Raw genomic sequence first — 21,330 nt, 5'->3', positions numbered from 1 at the left:
AAGTCAGTGTCCAGAATATAACAAATAGGACTTAGTATCTGACACCTTTGAGCGTTGAAAGCAGAACCGCACAGGCGTAAGGAAGGGGGTTTGCTTGTCAAGTCTGTGTGACCCGAGTCACTGATAGCTTAACTGGGAAGGAATAGAAATGTTGTGACTCTTCCCCAAAGCCATCCAGGGACGAGATTCACAACCCATCGCTGGTGAGGCATGCTTACCTTACAGTCCAGCGTGAAATGCTGAATCGGTTACTCAGATAATATTTTAGTGGCCTTTGTTTTCATGCTGCTTTTAATCTAGCTGCTAAATGAAGAAGAAAAAATCTCCTACAGCGTACCTGCACAGGGTGCCCTAGCTGAGAATCGAGGGAGAGTGTGAGACAGAGATCAGGGAGGCCTCTCTGAGGATGAGGCATTGAGGCAGAAGGCAGAGGAGGGGCTGGATAGACCAGTGTTTCTCAGACAAGGGTGACTTTGTCTCCTAGGGTACCCCTGGCAATGTCTGGAGACATTTTTGATTGTTACAGGGGGGGACAGAGGAGGTTGCTACTGACTTGACATCTTATCTCAAAGCGCAGGGAGGCTCCTAAACATTGTCTGATGTACAAGATAGACCCCGCAGCAGACAGTTATCCATCCCCAATATCAATAGTGTTGTGATTCGATGCAGCTGAGAACTGGGAGGTTCTCATGTAGACATGTGGCAAAAGTACTTTGTTTTAGCCAAGAAATCACCAGAGGAGAAAACCCTCAGAAGCAGCATAGTTTGTTCAAACCGCTAATCCTGTGACTGAGCACATGTGTTGACATCTGGGAGGGTCTGGGATGGTTTTTCGAAACATGCCGAAGTCAAGTTGGGTGCAGAGCTACTCGGTCGCTTGGGCCATGAGGGTTGGGCGGTAAAGGAAAACTGCAAAGCTGCCCTGGTGGAAGCTGGGGGCTTGGTGGTAAAGCCAGAGAGGGCCACTGCCTCTTAAGTTCTGTGGGTCATGGCTGTGAGGAGCAGTAGGTAGGGTTGCTAAATATTCGAAGTCGTAAAGAAAAACCTGCCCCCTGAAATTTCATATCCTGGCAGATACTTTAATCACTTTTAGCGGTATACTGTCTAAGGAAAAAAAAACAAAAAACAAAAACAAACTTCAGGTGAAATTTTGGCCAACAGAGCTTAGATTTGCAATATCTGGGTCAGAGATACATGGAACTGGCTCATTTCCTCACCTGTAGAGCAGAGTCTGGACAGCAGGCTCTGCGTTCAGGTCCAGTGCCGCCTGCCACGGCGGTAGAGGCCGGGTCTCCCGGGTCCGCCTGGGTGATAGGTCGCTGATGGGCCGCAGTTCTAAGCTGGGGAGCGACTTTCCTTCCGCGTGCACACAGCTCACTGCATCTTTCTCTGCACCTTCTCAACCCAGTAGTCAATTCCCGATGCGCAATTGCCAAGGCTCACTTCAACAAGATGGAAGGAAAAGACAAAAATTCTCTCTTAATCCCGGTTGATATGTGACTTTGCTTAGCACTCTGAATATTATTAAGTGTTTGAATTTCTTCCTGTGTCTTTTTCACCGAGATGACTGTCTTTCTGCTTCCCTGACAGCCTCTGCAGGACCAAATTGACAGCTCTTTAAAGGCGTCTGACGAAAAGCAGCATTAATTAAGTCATTGCCGGACTGTAATTGTGTTAAGAAGTAAAAATCTAATATGAGAAAAGGTTAGTGAGTCCTCTCTTGTGTCAGATTCTCTACTGCCTATGAATATTAATGTTCTTAATGAAGACCATCTTCGCCTCATCAAGCCGTGTTCTGCATTCAGGTGCCAAAGCCCCGTGCCATTGATTTGTTTTTAAAGAACAAATATGTCAGGAGAGAGTGAGTGTCCTGTTTCCTATCAACATCAGGGAGGGTGCTTTTGTATTCCTGGAAGGAGTTTGCAGATTCTGTGTGCATGTACAAGCTCTTGCAAAGGGAGGCGGATACGCCATGCAGGCAGTGTAAACCAGTTGCAGTAATTTAATATTAGTGCTGCGTTTGATAGCATCACCTCCTTTTCCGCATGTGTGGGAAATAGTCATAGATTAGTGCAGTTGCAATCAGCAGTTTTCATGATAAAATAGAAGTTCTCTCCAGAAAAGAAGAGGTCTGTGGTTCGAGCCTTGAAATGAACTCTGTGACCGGATCTGCTCCTTCTTGGCCGCTGGCCCTCCTCTGCTGATGGGGCAGATGATGGTGATGCTAATGAAGGATGCCTCTTAAATACGCTGGGGGCCCCGGGGAACTCAGCCACACAGAGGTGCCGCGTGCCTTCCTTCTCTCTCTGTGTCTCCATCTACCTTGATCTCTCTCGTTATTTACTCCCACCTCTGACTAAGATGAAAACTCTCTTCTCCAGAATTCTTGGCCAACAAGTGGTTTTGTTGTTGTTCAGTCACCAAGTGATTTCCGACTCTTTGTGACCCCATGGACGGCAGCATGCCAGGCCTCCCTGTCCTTCACCATCTCCCGGAGTTTGCTCAAATTCATGTCTGATGAGAGAGTGCAACTCTTTATGTATTGTACGACTTGAATTTGTCTGTTCTTGAAAGTCCAGTGTATCCTGCTCCTGCGCATAAGGTCAACATTCTCAATATATTTGCTGATGAGATCCTGATTGTGAGTCAATAAATTGAACTGTGTGCCTCACTGATTAGGACCTGTTAACAGAACTGAGTTGGGCTAATAGTAATAGGGAAACCACAGAAGGGTGAGTCCATTTGCAAGGTGTGGCTTCCATGCACAAGTCCAAGCTGACGGTTTTCCTGTGATGGCCGAGGGCTTCAGGCTCCCTCCAACTTTCCGCTCACCATCCCTAGTGTGGTCTTTGTCTTCATGGGCCAAGATGGAGGGCAAAAGTCCTTCGATCGCATTCAGAGTGGTGTGTGGGTAGCTTTACATTTCCCAGGAAACGAGGGGGCTCAAATGTACTGCGATCACACGATTCACCTCTATTATTTTATTTAATTTTTGTATTACCATGTCATGTATCACTGCTATACAAACTATTTTACTTAACTTTTATGTCACTATGTCATGTGTCACTGTCTACCTTGGTTTCTATTGCTGTATGCAGATGATATCAAACTTTGTAGCTTAAAAGAACATGAATGAATTATCTCACAGTAACACAAGTCAAGAGTCAGGGAATGGGTTAGCCGGGTCCTCCGCCCAGCATTTCACCAGGCTGAGGTCAGCCGTTGGTAGAGGCTGTGGTGGTCACCCGGGCCCTCTTCTGAGCTCACTGGTCGTTGGCACAGTCCGTTTCCTCGTTGCAGTGTGACTGGCGTGCCCCTTCTCTTGCTGGTTGTCGACCAGAAGCTGCTCTCACCTCCTAGAGGCCTGTGTCTCCTTCCACGTGGCCCCCGCTCACAGCGTGGCAGTCCACTTTCTTCCAGGCCAGCAGCCTCCTCTCTCTGAAGCTTCATCCTCTTTTAAAGGCTCTTCATTAAATCGGACCCACTCTGGCCAATCTCTATTTGATTAATTCCAAGTGAACGGATCAGTAGCCCATTGCAGATGGGACATCCCATCATATTCCTGGGTTCTATCCGCACTCAAGGCGAGGGCTGCACACAGAGGGTGTAGCCCCAGGGGCTGAGAATCCTGGGGGTCACTGTAGAGCCCTGCTGGCCACACGCCACCTCTTTACAAATGTGGAAATTGAGGCTTAGCAAGACTAAGGAACGTATCCAAGTTTGTAAGCAGAGTAGTCAAGGGTTGTGACTGTCTTTATGATGTCAGATCCCATGATTATTTTCCAGGTAAGGTTATGCTGCTCACTGTCAGTATATGTAGAAGTTCTAACCACCCCTTTGATTTTGCACAATGTCCTTTAATCAAGTGTCTGTCAGATGTAAAATGTTCATCAGTTCATTCAAGAAGTGTTCAGTGAGGATCTTTTATTTGCTGAGCACCAGATGGGAGAGACTGTGACCTGAGGTCATGAAGAAAGATGGGTGAGAGGCACCGGATCTGTCTAGATCTAGAAAGCCAGGGTTTGAATTGAACTCTGTTGTGTATTAAGTATATGACCCTCTGCAATTCACTTTTCTCAGTTTATTTGGTTTGTGAAATGGGTTTGCTAATAGTAGAACTTTGTTTAGAGAGATGTTGAGATGTATAGCTCGCAATCAACATTTGTCATTATTATGAAACATTTGTGTTCATATGGTCTGTTTTTGATTGCAAACTTATGGGAGTAAGGGGTGGGGTCTGGAAGCCTTTCTGTTTTACCATCAAGACTTCCATCAAACAACAAGACGTATCAAAAATTAACCCTCCTTACAGAGGATGCCGATGGCACCCCTCTGCCATGAGGCAGATCTCCCCGTCCTCACACACACGCTTGGGCATTTGCAGTAGAGGGAAAATGGCACATTTACTCGTTCTCTGCAAACACGGTGCCGGCCGCTAAGCTGTTTCTTCAGCAGGGAGAGTCGAGTTGGCTCCAGACTCCTCCTCGGATGCCAGACCGTGGGAAGTGAGAGAGAATGTCAAAGCTGGCAGTTGACAAACAGTGAGATGGTTCCAAAATGAGAAGAATTGGCCTCAGCAACATCCTTCACAAATGTTTTTCTCAGTTTTTAATGAAGAAGGAGAAAGGGAAAAAAAAAACTCCACAAACCTACCAGGATATTCTGGAGCACTAGGGTCACAATTTGCAAACGTTTCAAGTCTAGGAATATACCAACTTCTGGTGGAGAAGAAAAAAATGTCTACATATGCGTCATACATGCAATTAAAGAATTCTCCTTCTAAATCAAAAAGAACAATAAGATTGGTGCGGAGTCTCCTCTGACATGCTCACTCAGTTCTCTTCCCGTCCCCTACAGAAGCCACCATTATGAGTGAAATATGGCTTTCTAATCATTTTTATCTTTAACTCAATTGTACCTGTGTTATTTTCCCTGAGAAAATGCATGCAGTTGTTTCATTGTTTATACCCAGAACGTATAGAATTGCTTGCAGTTCTTTTTACTTTTATGTACAAGTGTCACGTGTGCATGCTTTGCTACTTGCTTTTTTCCTTTGACTGCCTTTCTGAGGCCTCCCCATGTCGAAACATATTGATCTTGCTCATTCCTTTTGACCTGCTAAATATCCTACATTTCATTTCTCTATTCCCACGTTGATGGAGTAGATTGTTTCCAACTTCGCAGCATCGTAAACGGGGCTGCCATAAACATCTATTTGGAAACACAAAACCAGGGTCCTGCCTGTCACACTCCCCTTTGCTCACGTCGTATCAGGGTATTGTCTCTTGAAGTTTTTCCATTTCTGTTATTGTTTTATCTTCTCCCAAACTGACCAGTTGATAGCAGATTCATGCATTCCTTTAAATATTACATATGAACAGTATGTCAGGCTTGGAACTAGATCCTGGGGATATCTTACCCAGTAAGCCAGGACCCCCAGCCCTCAAGCAGCTCAAGGAATAAATTCTATGAGACAGACAAGGGACTCTGATGGCACACGGAAGGGCATGTAACCCAGATAGTGGAGGTGAGTGTTAGAGGACGTTCCCTGGAAGAGGGTGATCAATTTGATTCAACCCTTAGGAAACATATTTGAAAAGACCAAGTCCTTCCTTTGAGTCTTAGCAAATGCAGTCTGTGGATGGTGATGTGAGCTGTATTTACCTTGGGCTGTGCTGGGCCTTGTTGGCGTATGGGCTTTCTCTAGCTCTGGTGAGCGGGGGCTACTCTCTAGCTGCGGTTCAGGCCTCTCCTGTTGCTGATCACGGGCTCTGGGCACGCGGGTTTCAGAAGCTGTGGCTCCTGGCTCCAGAGCACGGGCTCAATAGCTGTGGTGCACAGGCTTAGTTGCTCCGCGGCACGTGGGATCCTCCCAGGTCAGGGATCAAACCCTTTATGATTAAAAATCATTGTCAGTTTTCAGCTCCCAATTTTCTGTCCTAACCCTCGGGCCTCACTTTTCATCTCCAGGTTTTAAGACTGTAACCTATTACTCTTCACCAATTACTTCTACTGTCCATGGGGTTGCAAGGAATTGGACACAGCTGAGCAAACACACACACACACACACACACACACACACACACACACACAGGGAAAGAAATGTGGCAGAAACCCCATGTACACCAGCAAAGGCTAATGGGAAGCTGAGATGTCTCCTATGAGTCTGTAATGAGGTTCCCCAAATCCCCCACCTGACTGGGGTCAGAGGAGACCCCCAGGAGAGTCAGGAACTTCACCACAGTCCACCAGTAACTGTCCATCCCTTTCCCCCAGGGGTGTCAGTGAGGCCAGTGGGGAGCTAGAACTCCGACTCCCCAGCAGTAATAGGGCGCCCTAGCTCCCCTTTCTGGGGTCAACAGAAGCTGAGAAGGGAACCTTGACTTTTGCTTGGAGGTAGGAGGAAAGTAGCTACCAAAGAGCATTGTCATGAGGTATCCTTGTGATGCTAGAAATGTTCCGTGGTTAACTCCATCAGTATCAGTATCTGAGTGGTAAAACTGTGCTATAGTTCCACAAGATGCTGCCATTAGGAGAATCTGGGCCAAGGGTACCTGAGATCCCTGTATGTTATTTTTTGCAGCTACCCGTGAGTCTACAATTATCTCAATACATTATCTTATGTAAAACAGGTAGCCGGTGGGAAGTTGCCGAATGCCACAGGGAGCTCACAGCCGGCAGGGCCAGGATGGGGGGGAGGGGGGAGGGGGCTTCAAGAGGGAGGGGAGTTCCGTATACCTGTGGCTGGTTCATGTGCATATATGGCAGAGACCAATACAATATTGTAAAGCAATTATCCTCCAATTAAAAATAAGTAAATAATAAAAAAATAAATTCCCCCCAAAATTAAAAAATGAAATATGCTATTTTCTGGTCTTTAATCATCATCTATTTTCACATTCATTTGTTTATTCACAAAGACATTTAGCAAGAACTCAACCAGGTGCCAGGCAGGAGGACCCTAAAAGGGGTAGTTTCATTTTCTGCCCCCGAGGATTTATTTATCTCTACAGGAGAAACCCATATGTAGAGCAATAGTAAAGAGAAAATAAATCTTCCTCAAAATAAAAATGGATTATTTGGAGGCTCCATATTTTATCACCACAGTCAATTAGTAAGGATCAAATGGCCAAAAAATAAGGCTTTGTAAAATACTATAAGACTTTCATTAAGTTTCTACCCAGTATAACTCTAGGGATTTGCTCCAGTGACCAATAACCACCCACCAGTCATGGGGCAAAACCATCCATACGGCGGATAATTGGGACATATTGTATCTTGTGTTTTTATTACTTAAAATCTCCATAAGCATCATCATCATTTTTCATCTTGAAGTTGTTTAAATAACACATTTTTCAAGGTTTTAGACTGTGCTGGCTTATTTTACAAGGCACTGCTTCTATTTCTTCTTGTTCTGATCCAAACTGTTAGGATCATCCACTTTGCATCCTGGTCATCACCGTCTCCCGTCAATGCAGGGCCGCCCCTGCGGCTCCCACAGAACTGCAAACCCTCTCCAGGGAAGGCAGTGGGAGATCAGCCTAAGGGAAGGGACTCTTATGGAAAGCCGCTCCCAGGGAAAGTCCTCTTCCATCTCATCTTTGTCTTCTCTCCCTGTTGCCTCTGCAGCTTCCGCAGCTCATGGCAGTTCCTGCCTTGGAAACTTCGCATCCCTTCTCTCATGTGGGAACTATTTTTACAGTGGTTTTTGAGTCTGTGCGGTTGCCAGATTTAACGTAATGTAGACCAGTGTTGCCCAAATTCAGTTTTGCATGTTGGTGACAGTGTGTGACAAAGTTTTTACAGATCTTCAACGAAATAAAGGAAATAAGAAAAACACAGCATACATTTTACCAGCCGGATGTATTCATTGGAAAGGGTGGTCCTTGATAGAGACCTTGTTTTTCCTATTTTGGAGAGTGTTCAAAATAACTTCTCTTCTATGCAGAGGTATTTACTCTGATGGCGATCACATTTTGCTTTTTATTGACTCTACCTTGCAAAGTCCAAAATTGCTCTCCTTTCTACCTCCTTCCCCATCTCTGTGGATGACTTTCCCTTCCCTTCTCTGCAACTTAGCTGTGATCAAAAACAATGAGCAAAAATACTAGAGATTATAAATATACATTTTTTAAAAGGCAAGAAAATATGAAAGGAGAGTTTTCTGAAGTTCCATGGAAAACTAGGAAATGCTCACATACTGTGCCCTGACTCTTGGAAAGTCACAGACCGCATTTGCATTTATAGACTCGGAAAAGTATTCCTGCAAAAACACTTTTAACTTTGTACACTATTGAATTTTCTTAATTAATTCAACCATAGTATCCATATTTTTCCTGTACACAGTATGAATTTGGCCCACAGGGTGCATTTGGAAAAGCGCTCCCATAAATGAAGTATGATATATTTGGGTGGAAAAAGCAGTGGGAGGCAGAAATTTGGATTAGCTTAGTCAGACAAACTCTTATGAAAGCAATGCATTTGGAAGAGGCGTATTTGCAAATGAAAAGGGATTGGTTTGGCTGCAGGAAGTGGACAAAGGCAAAGATAAAATTAATCTGTATGAGCAGCGGCAAACAGACATGCCAAATGGTTCCAGGCAGCTCACCTGAATGTGTGAAATAGACAAGGATCATACTGGAGAGTGGTGGGGACTGTGGTAAGCCAACAGGCTGCAGCCCACCTCCAGGGAGTCATCATCATTTAAGGAGGTGGGCATGGTGTGTGGGGGCAGGTCTTCCTGGTTGTGAAGGGAGATCAGATCAGATCAGTTGCTCAGTTGTGTCCGACTCTTTGCGACCCCATGAACCACGTCACGCCAGGCCTCCATGTCCATCACCAACTCCCGGAGTTCACTGAGACGTCCAACGAGTCCATGATGCCATCCAACCATCTCATCCTCTGTCGTCCCCTTCTCCTCCTGCCCCCAATCCCTCCCAGCATCAGAGTGTTTTCCAATGAGTCAACTCTTCGCACGAGGTGGCCAAAGTACTGGAGTTTCAGCTTCAGCATCATTCCTTCCAAAGAAATCCCAGGGCTGATCTCCTTCAGAACGGACTGGTTGGATCTCCTTGCAGTCCAAGGGACTCTCAAGAGTCTTCTCCAACACCACAGTTCAAAAGCATCAATTCTTCGGCATTCTTCACAGTCCAACTCTCACATCTGTACATGACCACAGGAAAAACCATAGCCTTGAGTAGACGAACCTTTGTTGGCAAAGTAATGTCTCTGCTTTTGAATATGCTATCTAGGTTGGTCATAACTTTCTTTCCAAGGAGTAAGCGTCTTTTAATTTCATGGCTGCAGTCACCATCTGTAGTGATTTTGGAGCCCAGGAAAATAAAGTCTGACACCGTTTCCACTGTTTCCCCATCTATCTCCCATGAAGTGATGGGACCGGATGCCATGATCTTTGTTTTCTGAATGTTGAGCTTCAAGCCAACCTTCTCACTCTCCACTTTCACCCTCATCAAGAGGCTTTTGAGTTCCTCTTCACTTTCTGCCATAAGGGTGGTGTCATCTGCGTATCTGAGGTTATTGATATTTCTCCTGGCAGTCTTGATTCCAGCTTGTGTTTCTTCCAGTCCAGTGTTTCTCATGATGTACTCTGCATATAAATTAAATAAACAGGGTGACAATATACAGCCTTGACGTACTCCTTTTCTTTTTTGGAACCAGTCTGTGGTTCCATGTCCAGTTCTAACTGTTGCTTCCTGACCTGCATACAAATTTCTCAAGAGGCAGATCAGGTGGTCTGGTATTCCCATCTCTTTTAGAATTTTCCACAGTTTATTGTGATCCACACAGTCAAAGGCTTTGGCATAGTCAATAAAGCAGAAATAGATGTTTTTCTGGAACTCTCTTGCTTTTTCCATGATCCAGCGGATGTTGGCAATTTGATCTCTGGTTCCTCTGCCTTTTCTAAAACCAGCTTGCACATCAGGAAGTTCACGGTTCACATATTGCTGAAGCCTGGTTTGGAGAATTTTGAGCATGACTTTACTAGCGTGTGAGATGAGTGCAATTGTGAGGTAGTTTGAGCATTCTTTGGCATTGCCTTTCTTTGGGATTGGAATGAAAACTGAGCTTTTCCAGTCCTGTGGCCACTGCTGAGTTTTCCAAATGTGCTGACATATTGAGTGCAGCACTTTCACAGCATCATCTTTCAGGATTTGGAATAGCTCAACTGGAATTCCATCACCTCCACTAGCTTTGTTCGTAGTGATGCTTTCTAAGGCCCACTTGACTTCACATTCCAGGATGTCTGATTCTAGGTGAATGATCACACCATCGTGATTATCTGGTTCATGAAGATCTTTTTGGTACAGTTCTTCTGTGTATTCTTGCCACCTCTTCTTAATATCTTCTGCTTCTGTTAGGTCCCTACCATTTCTGTCCTTTATCAAGCCCATCTTTGCATTAAATGTTCCTTTGGTATCTCTGATTTTCTTGAAGAGTAGTCTTTCCCATTCTGTTGTTTTCCTCTATTTCTTTGCATTGATCACTGAAGAAGGCTTTCTTATCTCTTCTTGCTATTCTTTGGAACTCTGCATTCAGATGTTTATATCTTTCCTTTTCTCCTTTGCTTTTCGCCTCTCTTCTCTTCACAGCTATTTGTAAGGCCTCCCCAGACAGCCATTTTGCTTTTTTGCATTTCTTTTCCATGGGAATGGTCTTGATCCCTGTCTCCTGTACAGTGTCATGAACCTCATTCCATAGTTCATCAGGCACTCTATCTATCAGATCTAGGCCCTTAAATCTATTTCTCACTCCCACTGTATAATCATAAGGGATTTGATTAAGGTCATACCTGAATGGTCTAGTGGTTTTCCCTAGTTTCTTCAATTTACGTCTGAATTTGGCAATAAGGAGTTCATGGTCTGAGCCACAGTCAGCTCCTGGTCTTGTTTTTGCTGACTGTATAGAGTTTCTCCATCTTTGGCTGCAAAGAATATAATCAATCTGATTTCGCTGTTGACCATCTGGTGATGTCCATGTATAGAGTCTTCTCTTGTGTTGTTGGAAGAGGGTGTTTGTTATGACCAGTACATTTTCTTAGCAAAATTCTATTAGTCTTTGCCCTGCTTCATTCTGTATTCCAAGGCCAAATTTGCCTGTTACTCCAGGTGTTTCTTGACTTCCTACTTTTGCATTCCAGTCCCCTATAATGAAAAGGACATCTTTTTTGGGTGTTAGTTCTATAAGGTCTTGTAGGTCTTCAATGAACTGTTCAACTGTTCTCTTCACAACCATTTGTGAAGGGAAACCAGGTCCAAACTTTTCATGAAAATCTCTTTTTAAAAAAGCAAAATGTGAGATGTGTGTATATATATATATATAATGTGCATATACATATACAGTTATGAATCAGATCAGATCAGATCAGATCAGTCGCTCAGTCGTGTCCGACTCTTTGCGACCCCATGAATCGCAGCACGCCAGGCCTCCCTGTCCATCACCAACTCCCGGAGTTCACCCAGACCCACGTCCATCGAGTCAGTGATGCCATCCAGCCATCTCATCCTCTGTCGTCCCCTTCTCCTCCTGCCCCCAATCCCTCCCAACATCAGAGTCTTTTCCAATGAGTCAACTCTTTGCATGAGGTGGCCAAAGTACTGGAGTGTCAGCTTCAGCATCATTCCCTCCAAAGAAATCCCAGGGCTGATCTCCTTCAGAATGAACTGGTTGGATCTCCTTGCAGTCCAAGGGACTCTCAAGAGTCTTCTCCAACACCACAGTTCAAAAGCATCAATTCTTCGGCGCTCAGCCTTCTTCACAGTCCAACTCTCACATCCATACATGACCACAGGAAAAACCATAGCCTTGACTAGACGGGCCTTTGTTGGCAAAGTAATATCTCTGCTTTTGAATATGCTATCTAGGTTGGTCATAACTTTCCTTCTAAGCAGTAAGTGTCTTTTAATTTCATGGCTGCAGTCACCATCTGTAGTGATTTTGGAGCCCAGAAAAATAAACTCCGACCCTGTTTCCACTGTTTCCCCATCTATTTCCCATGAAGTGGTGCGACCGGATGCCATGATCTTTGTTTTCTGAATGTTGAGCTTTAAGCCAACTTTTTCACTCTCCACTCTCACTTTCATCAAGAAGCTTTTGAGTTCCTCTTCACTTTCTGCCATAAGGGTGGTGTCATCTGCGTATCTGAGGTTATTGATATTTCTCCTGGCAGTCTTGATTCCAGCTTGTGTTTCTTCCAGTCCAGCGTTTCTCATGATATATTCTGCATAGAAGTTAAATAAACAGGGTAACAATTTACAGCCTTGACAAACTCCTTTTCCTATTTGGAACCAGTCTGTTATGAATACTTATGCATATATATACATATATATGCACACTATATATACTTATGGATTGCTAGTTTAAAATCTGTGATTCATCCTTTGCTAGGGAAATTGTTGATGAAGTAATTGATATGTAATAATAAGAATAATCAAATGAAAAGTGTATCCACAACTGCACTGATGTTTGGAATGTAGAGCATCCTGTGTAATCATGGAGTCTTAGTCTCGGTACTCATTTAGGCGAAGATGGCACTGTTGTGAATCTCCCCTCCTGGGGAGGAACATTCAGCTTTTTCCTCTTTCACTGAAAAATCAGAAGCTGCCTGCCACACGCTCTCCTTCCTTGTCTGTTTGGTTCCCGGCTCACCTCCTGAGTCCTCCCTGCAAAGGCGCCTCATCCTCCTGTGCACCTGCCCTTGCTGATGGAGCTTGTGTAGCATTAGCTGTGGGCAGACAGGCAGGTTTGGTGCAGGCTTGGTGAGCAGCAGAGAGAGAGGGTTCTGAGATTCCTTATCATGGCTGATCCATCAGGCATGTGGGGATCACAGCACGTGGATTGCATGTGTGCTGGGGAGTTTTTAAAACGACAACCAAAATATCACCCCAGCTCCAAAGAGGGCGCACAGCTCTCAACCTGGGATCAAATTAAACAGTTTTTAAAAAGTTATGCCCCTCATTGTGAAAATTCATCTCCAGAATGTTATTAGTAAGTATTTATTTGTCATTTTTTAACTGGCCCCCACCTAGGTGGATGTGAAGGTACATGCTGGGTGATTTGAATTCAAAGGTTGGCTATGGAATATTTGATGTTGCTGTTGTTTGGTCGCTAAGCCGTGTCTGACTCTTTTGCAGCCCCACAGACTGTAGCCCGCCAGGCTCCTCTGTCCATGGGCGCAGGGGGATGTTGCTTGCACTGCCGTCCTTCTTAGGTTGCCTGGTACCCTACAGAACTGCTGTCTCATTTCAGCCTGGACCCAGTCTTGATCGAAGTGCCCTGCAGGAAATCACTTGCTGAGATAAATGTGCGCCCGTCACCTGGACTACCACGTCCAGCTGCTGCTTCTCCGTGCGTGTGGGGACCAGTGATGACTCTTGGAGGAAAACTACGTTCTGGCATCGGTCATTTCAAGGATTTCATTTTAATTAAAGTCCTGAGAACGTGGCGCAGACACAAGATATCCTGCATTTATTCCTGTTCTAACTGTCTACTGAGATTTACTAGGTCAGACAGACCTGGGAAGAAAGGTACAGCAGGGCACAGGCGAAAATGTGGCCCTTGCGCTCGTGGGTCTTGTGCTTCAGACCAGGGGTTGGCACGCTTCTCTGGGAAAGGCCAGATAGTAAATATTTTAGACTTAAGGGCCATATGATCTCTGTCTCAGCTACTCAGCTCTACCTTTGTAGCTAGAATGTAGCTGTGGACAACACATAAACGGGGCCTGTCTTCATCCTGATAAACCTTCCTTTACAAAAACACAGGCCACGGGCTCGATTTGCCCCAGAAGCTGTAGTTGCCTGATCTTTGGTCGACACGAGTGAGATAGACATTATGCAGATAAATGCTCGATTGATCATATTTTCCCAGCTTTCCATTCTCCTGTCTTTCTGCCTGGTAATTCCTCTGTTATTCTCAGATCTCAGTTTGAATGTCACCTTCCCAGAGAACCTGTCCCCAGAAGCTGGGGGAGTCAAGTCATCTACTTGGTTACTATATGCTACCATTTGAAGTGACTACAAGCATCAGTAGCTAATCGATGAGTATTTTGTGCCAGGTATTCTAACCATTGTATGTAACATTTCATGAAAAATTAATATTATTACCCATTTTATAGGTGAGAAAAGGACTGAAAAGGAAAATCAGTACCTGGCCTGAGGTTACTAATGAGTCTGGAGTGCGACCCAGGAAGTCCAGTTCTTGCTCTTAAACACAGTCCTAATGCTCCTTCCATGGTGTGTTATCTCATCAACAATATAAACAGAAAAAAAAAAAAGAAAAAACCCACACCCGCCTATTTTTAAAAGGTCTGTTTGCTTTATCACATTGTTGTCGTGTGGTAGGAAGCAGAGCCTAGTAAAAACTAGTAAAATTTCGAATTTGAATTTCCTCCTTCAGATTGATTTTGGGCAGCTAGAATCCTGGGTCTCCTAATGCCTAGGGTGAAATTGGGTCTGGTGGTCTTCACGCCGTGGGAGGGAGTGTTGAGTCCTGCACGGGGTTGGAAGGATGCCTCCCCTGGTGTCAGTGGTGTCTGAATCTGTGACCCTATGGACTGTAGCCCTCCAGGCTCCTCGGTCCATGGAATTCTTCAGGCAAGAAAACTGGAGTGGGTAGCCATTCCCTTCTCCAGGGGATCTTCCCAACCCAAGGATCGAACCTGGGTCTCCTGCATTACAGGCAGATTCTTTACCGTCTGAGCCACCAGCAAAGACCAAGGAGCTGCCAAACGAGGGGAGGGGTGAGAGCAGGCTGCCGTGAGCTTCAGCGAGGGGAACAGAGGCAGAGGAAGACTCAGGGGATCAGGGAGTAGGACACTGGTGTCACCAAGTGTGGCCTACCAGGGCCAGAGTGGGGTGTCGTGAGGGGCTCGTGGCCCCAGAAGCTGACCCCCAAGTGTCCTCCAGAGATGCCGTCTGGTTGAGCCCCGATGTTGCCACATCCTGTTTTTGGACTCATGGTCTAAGCAGTAAGTGCTCGCTCAGCGTGGGCCACCTTCCTAGGGGTTTGCAGTATCCTCTCACTGTTCTCACAACACTTCTCCTAGTATTATCCCCATTTTCTGGATGAGGAAACTGAGGTTTGGAGGGGTTAAGTAATTCTTCCAAAATCACATGGGGGAGCCATGTGTGGAATTCAGGCAGACTGGCTCACCTTGCACACCTGAAGCGAAGATGCCTGGTGAAGCCCCAGCCTCATCCCGTCCCCATTTTGTAGAAAACCAGGCTTAGAGAAGGACAGTGACCTCTCTGAAATGTGAACCTGGATTTGAGCCCAGATCTTTCTGATGGAGAAGCCCTCTTTTCATCACCTTAAGAAAGTAGCTGATCGGGTGTTATTGGCTTGAGAAGGGGAGGGGAGGAGATAGATCTTGTTGTATAGATCCAACAAGACTCAAAGACTGTAGAGCTGGCCAGAGAGGTGGAGGAAAGGGAAGGTCTCACTGGTGAGCGCCTGGCATTTTGGACATTCCAATTCACAGCGATAAAGAAGACAAACGGAGCAGTTTGGAGAATTAAGGCAATGTTATTAGTAGTATTATTCATCATAAATAATCTCAAAGAGGCATTTTCCTCCCCCAGAACCAGCTCCTGACTCCTGGGAGGTCATCCGTCTAACCACAGGTCATGTACAGTATTTCAAGTCGAAGGGCATAGTACTTGATCACAAACTCTGACCTCCAGTCTTGAAGGCACATGCTCTGAATTTTAAAAGCCTGCCTCCGGAAATATTTAAAGCCAACCATTTCATTAAGTAAGCCCCAAATATCCAGGCTGTATGACTGGGATAATATGGAATTATTTATAAAGATGACTTGTTCTGAACAGCTTATTGTGCTAAGGAGATGGAAAGCCCACCTCCTCTCCTCATTCACTAGCTGTGATTAGAACCAATATATTTCAGCCGTATCAGAGAGGGATCAAAGGTGTAGTGGGCTGGGGGTCACAGCTCCCCCGTGGGCCATACCGGTCAGGTGATGGGTCTCTTGGTTGCTTTTATGTGAGATAAAGCCTTTGGATAGGCTGTAGGACATTCTTGCCTCACGACCACTGAATTCTGGGATTTAAAACTGCCTTGGTTTGTCTTATATAACTGAAGCCTCTTTTATTTGGGGCTGCTTAATTATCATTTTTTGGATGTAATCTTTTATCTAATGATAAAAAAATAATGCTTAAGTGGGTCAGCATAGAATCCACCTTATTTTCCAAACCAAGAAATCTTTTAAATTTTTACCTTGAAACAAGAAGGTTTGATGAATCATGCTTTGCACTGATCTTGGAATGAAACGATTCCCATACATCTGTCTAACTTTATCCCACCCCTCCTCTCTTGTTATTTCCAGATTCCAGCCCCATGGCCTTTTTCCATTTCTTGGAGTCAGCAAAACTCCTTCCTGTGTATTGGGTTTTTTTTTTTTTTGGTGGGGGGGTGCTGGAATACTCTTTCTGTCTGCTTCATCCTGATCTGTCCCAAGTAATCCTTTCAGAGATAGCCTAATGTTACCTCCTCCAGGAAGCCCTCCCTGACATCTCTCTTCTCCTCAATATTGGATCATTTTCTCCTGCTACATATTATCACTGCACTAATTTCTTCTCCTCCATAGAACTAACATTCGGATCAGATCAGATCACTCAGTCATGTCCGACTCTTTACGACCCCATGAATCGCAGCACGCCAGGCCTCCCTGTCCATCACCAACTCCCGGAGTTCACTGAGACTCACGTCCATCGAGTCAGTGATGCCATCCAGCCATCTCATCCTCTGTTGTCCCCTTCTCCTCCTGCCCCCAATCCCTCCCAGCATCAGGCTCTTTTCCAATGAGTCAACTCTTCGCATGAGGTGGCCAAAGCACTGGAGTTTCAGCTTTAGCATCATTCCTTCCAAAGAAATCCCAGGGCTGATCTCCTTCAGAATGAACTAACTTTAATCAAAGTTAAATAGGATTTGTGTTATGATTTATGAGTGTGTATTTTTCCAACAGGTTATAAATTCCCTGTACTCTGCTGTGCCATACTTAGTCACTCAGTTGTGTCTGACTCTTTGTGACCCCATGGACTGTAGCCCATCAGGCTCCTCTGTCCATGGGGTTCTCCAGGCAGGAATACTGGAGTGGGCTGCCACACCCTCCTCCAGGGACAGGTTTGCTATGGATATGTATCCGTGGCGTCTCAGCGCCCACAACAATGCTTGATACATAGTAGTTGTTTAATAAAGAAGAATAAATAAGTGAACAATGAATGAGTAAATGAGTAATTGATTAATCAGTCACCTAATTGTGTTAATTAAGATTTGGGGATGTTCCTGAAAGGCAACCAAAAGTCTTCAGAACTCAAACTCTGAATTTAGATACTTAATTCTGTGGCTTATATAAAATTTCTACATTATTTTATGCAAGCATATTTATTACTTTTTCAAACTTGCAAGAAAGAATTTGATCAAATCTTCTGAAATCTATTGAGATGCACCTCAGCTGCATAAAATCTGTATATTAAAAGCATAATATGTCACTGAAAAATCAGAAAAAAATTAATTATGGCAGCATTACCCAAAGTGCTTTGCAGAGCATTGGTTTTGGTGGATGTTAGAGGAAAAAGAGTCATTGCAATCAGGGAATTTTTTAAGAGTTAGATTTTGTTTGTTTTATCAAAGGACTTCTAGAGCCTTAAATATGCTAATCTGCATTATGAGAACTAAAGAGAGGGATTTAAAATGAAGTGTTTTCTAAATAAATTTGACCACAGAGAATTGCCTGGACATAGACCATCTTTTGTAAATACTGATATGTGTAGAGAAGGCAGGTTATAGTTCATGTTGATGTGCTGCTTTGGGAGAAAGAACTGTATTGGTTTTTTTTTTTAATAAAGAAATTCCGCCTCTCCTGCAAACCAAATTTCAGGAACTATGCCCCCCTCCTTACGCTGGCAAAAAGCTTCCAATTAAATGCCAACTCTGTTTTAGGGGTTGAACTTCAGTAATAACTCTCATTGGAATGAAGGCCTGCAGTTCCCATTGTCGCATTCCACACTGAGCTCTCTTTTGGAGTAGGGATGGGCAGTGAGCTTAGGGATATTTAAGAAGTGAAATCAGTGTTTTAAATGACACTGCTGATGGGGGAATAGAAGCAAGGAGGAGCAATCTTCGGATCTGGGAAAATAATCAGACTTTGAAATACGGCCTCAAAACTGGACAATTGAAAAATACTTGCAGGGGTTAGCTGTTAGGGGAGACAATTCAGAAGTTCAAACAGATAGCTTATGCTAGCGTAGGTTCTAATTAAGCGCAAATAACTTCAAAATAGTTCGTCTAAAGCCCAGAAGAACATGGGCTCTGCCAGGATGCACTTGTTAATCCCCTGGAGACAGCATTTCTCTTATATTTAATGACTGGAGAGCGTGACTCATGAATTTAATGGTAAACAGGGTAATCTTATAGCCTCAGGTATTTTTATCATCTAAGCAGAAAGGGGGAATATTAAGGATATAGAAAGAACATGAATTTATAATAAAAATAGCACGAGGGTTTGGTGGATGGGGCATCTCTGTGGAATACAGAGTTAAACAGATTACCATATGTTCCCTTCAGGAGCATTTGAAAAATGAAGACCAAATGTGTTTTATAGAATGATGTTCTTCATAATGCAGATAGCCACTGATTTGAAGCTGCAGCTAAAATAAATACGATACCTTTTGAGTGCTATTCACAGACACCAGTGACCGATCAATTTCCCTGTCTCGGGAAAAGCGAACTGGCGGATGACAGCTCACTCCCAGAAGAGGGGTTGATATACGTTAAGTGGCTGTGTCTCTGCTTCTGATTATTAATTGTGGCTAATATAAAGCAAGCACATGTCCCCAGACTATGCAGGCGCTTCTTGGAACAGGGAGGTCTTCAGGCGTCGTGGAAAGAGGCCCTGTTGTAGAGTTAGAAGCTCTGTCTGGGTTTCTCGCTGCACTGATACACCTTGAGGCCAAGCATGCTGAAACCTCAGAGACTCTCACATTTCAGACCCTGGGAGGGGTCCTTCCAGTGTGTTGCCATGGCGATATGTTTCCATAACATCTGTGAAAGTAAAATGTTTTAAGTACAATTGGTGAAGATGCGGTCTTTTTCTGTTCCTACTTGTCTTTGAATTAGGTGGCACTAGAATGGCCATTGTCATTTTAAGGTCTAGTTATAGGAAATATGAATATATGATTGATTTACTGAGGGCTTAATGCAATAGCTTTATGTCCTGCTCTGTCACATTTATTTCTGGTTAAGGTACTGGCAGTATCCTGGTGTAAAAGTGACTGCGAGGAACACTCCTAAACTCACGGTGCCAAAGAACCCAATGCTGTGGTTCAGTTCAGTTCAGTCGCTCGGTCGTGTCTGACTCTGCAACCCCATGGACTGCAGCATGCCAGGCCTCCCTGTCCATCACCAACTCATGGAGCTTGCTCAAACTCATGTCACTGAGTCGGTGATGCCATCCAACCATTTCATCCTCTGTCATCCCCTTCTCCTCCTCCTTCAATCTTTCGCAGCATCAGGGTCTTTTCCAGTGAGTCAGCTCTTTGCATCAGGTGGCCAAAGTATTGGAGCTTCAGCTTCAACATCAGTCCCTCTAATGAATAGTTCAGGACTGATTTCCTTTAGGATAGACTGGTTGGATCTCTTTGCAGTCCAAAGGACTCTTGAGAGTCTTCTCCAACACCACAGTTCAAAAGCATCAATTCTTCTGTGCTCAGCTTTCTTTATAGTCCAACTCTCACATCCATACATAACTACTGGAAAAACCATAGCCTTGACTAGATGGACCTTTGTCAGCAAAGTAATGTCTCTGCTTTTTAATATGCTGTCTAGGTTGGTCATAGCTTTTCTTCCAAGGAGCAAGCATCTTTTAATTTCATGGCTGCAGTCACCATCTGCAGTGATTTTGGAGCTCAAGAAAATAAAGTCTCTCACTGTTTCCATTGTTTCCCCATCTATTTGCCATAAAGTAATGGGACTGGATGCCATGATCTTAGTTTTCTGAATGTTGAGCTTTAAGCCAACTTTTTCACTCTCCTCTTTCACTTTCATCAAGAGGCTCTTTAGTTCCTCTTCGCTTTTTGCCATAAGGGTGGCGTCATCTGCATATCTGAGGTTATTGATATTTCTCCCGGCAATCTCAATTCCAGCTTGTGCTTCCTCCAGCCTGGTATTTCGCATAATGTACTCTGAATATAAGTTAAATAAGCAAGGTGATATTATATAGCCTTGATGTACTCCTTTCCCATTTGGAACCAGTTCATTGTTCCATGTCTGGTTCTAACTGTTGCTTCTTGATCTGTGTACACATTTCTCCGGAGGCAGGTAAGACAGTCTGGTGTTTCCATCTCTTTAAGAATTTTCTGCAGTTTGTTGTGACCCACACAAATCAAAGGCCTTAGTGAGGTCAATAAAGCAGAAGTAGATGTTTCTTGGGAACTCTCTTGCCTTTTCTATGATCCAATGGATGTTGGCAATTTGATCTCTGGCTCCTCTGCCTTTTCTAAATCCAGCTTGAACATCTGGAAGTTCTCAATTCATGTACTGTTGAAGCCTTGCTTAGAGAATTTTGAGCATTACTTTGCTAGCATGTGAGAAGAGTGCAATCATGCTGTAGTTTGAACATTCTTTGGCATTACCCTTCTTTGGGATTGTAGTAAAATCTGGCCTTTTCCAGTCCTGTGGCCGCTGCTGAGTTTTCCAAATTTCTGGCATACTGAGTGCAGCACTTCAACAGAATCATCTTTTAGGATTTGAAATAGCTCAGCTGTAATTCCATCACGTCCACTAACTTTGTTCATAAGTGATGCTTCCTAAGGCCCACTTGACTTCAGACTCCAGGATGTCTGGCTCTAGGTGAGTGATCACACTATCGCGGTTATCTGGGTCATTAAGATCTTTTTTGTATAGCTCTTCTGTGTATTCTTGCCACCTCTTCTTAATATCTTCTGCTTCTGTTAGGTCCATACCATTTCTGTCCTTTATTGTGCTCATCCTTGCATGAAATATTCCCTTGGTATCTCTAATTTTCTTGAAGAGATCTAATTTTCTTTGTAGCCTGAAGAACTATGGACAGGTTCGTGACATTGTACAGGAGGCAGTGATCAAGGCCATCCCCAAGAAAAAGAAATGGCAAAAAGGCAAATTGGCTGTCTGAGGAGGCCTTACAGATAGCTGAGGAAAGAAGAGAAGCTAACGGCAAAGGAGAAAAGGAAAGATATACCCATGTGAAGGCAGAGTTCCAAAGAATAGCAAGGAGAGATAGGAAAGCCTTCGTCAGTGAGCAGTGCTAAGGTGGGGAGGTGC

At 44.2% G+C, this 21,330-nt stretch overlaps 1 long non-coding RNA gene across 5 annotated transcripts in view; it reads left to right on the top strand.

Moving 5' to 3' along the window:
- LOC147359972 (uncharacterized) overlaps positions 1-21,330 on the top strand; it is a 515,690-nt gene that overhangs the window by 378,222 nt on the left and 116,138 nt on the right. The window contains exon 5 of one of the 5 annotated variants that reach the window (XR_015138846.1): positions 13,267-13,468. The exons of the other annotated variants lie outside the window; for them this stretch is intronic. This is a non-coding gene — a long non-coding RNA (uncharacterized LOC147359972). Of the gene's footprint in view, positions 1-13,266; positions 13,469-21,330 lie in introns of those variants that run through there. 5 annotated transcript variants of the gene reach the window in all.

The sequence above is a fragment of the Bos grunniens genome, chromosome 13 (genome assembly GCF_055505025.1).
Source record: "Bos grunniens cultivar Pamir isolate PY7600 chromosome 13, Bosgru_T2T1.0, whole genome shotgun sequence".
Lineage (NCBI taxonomy): Eukaryota > Metazoa > Chordata > Mammalia > Artiodactyla > Bovidae > Bos > Bos grunniens.
Note: the sequence above shows the minus strand (reverse complement) of the source record. Positions and strands in the feature narration are given on the sequence as shown.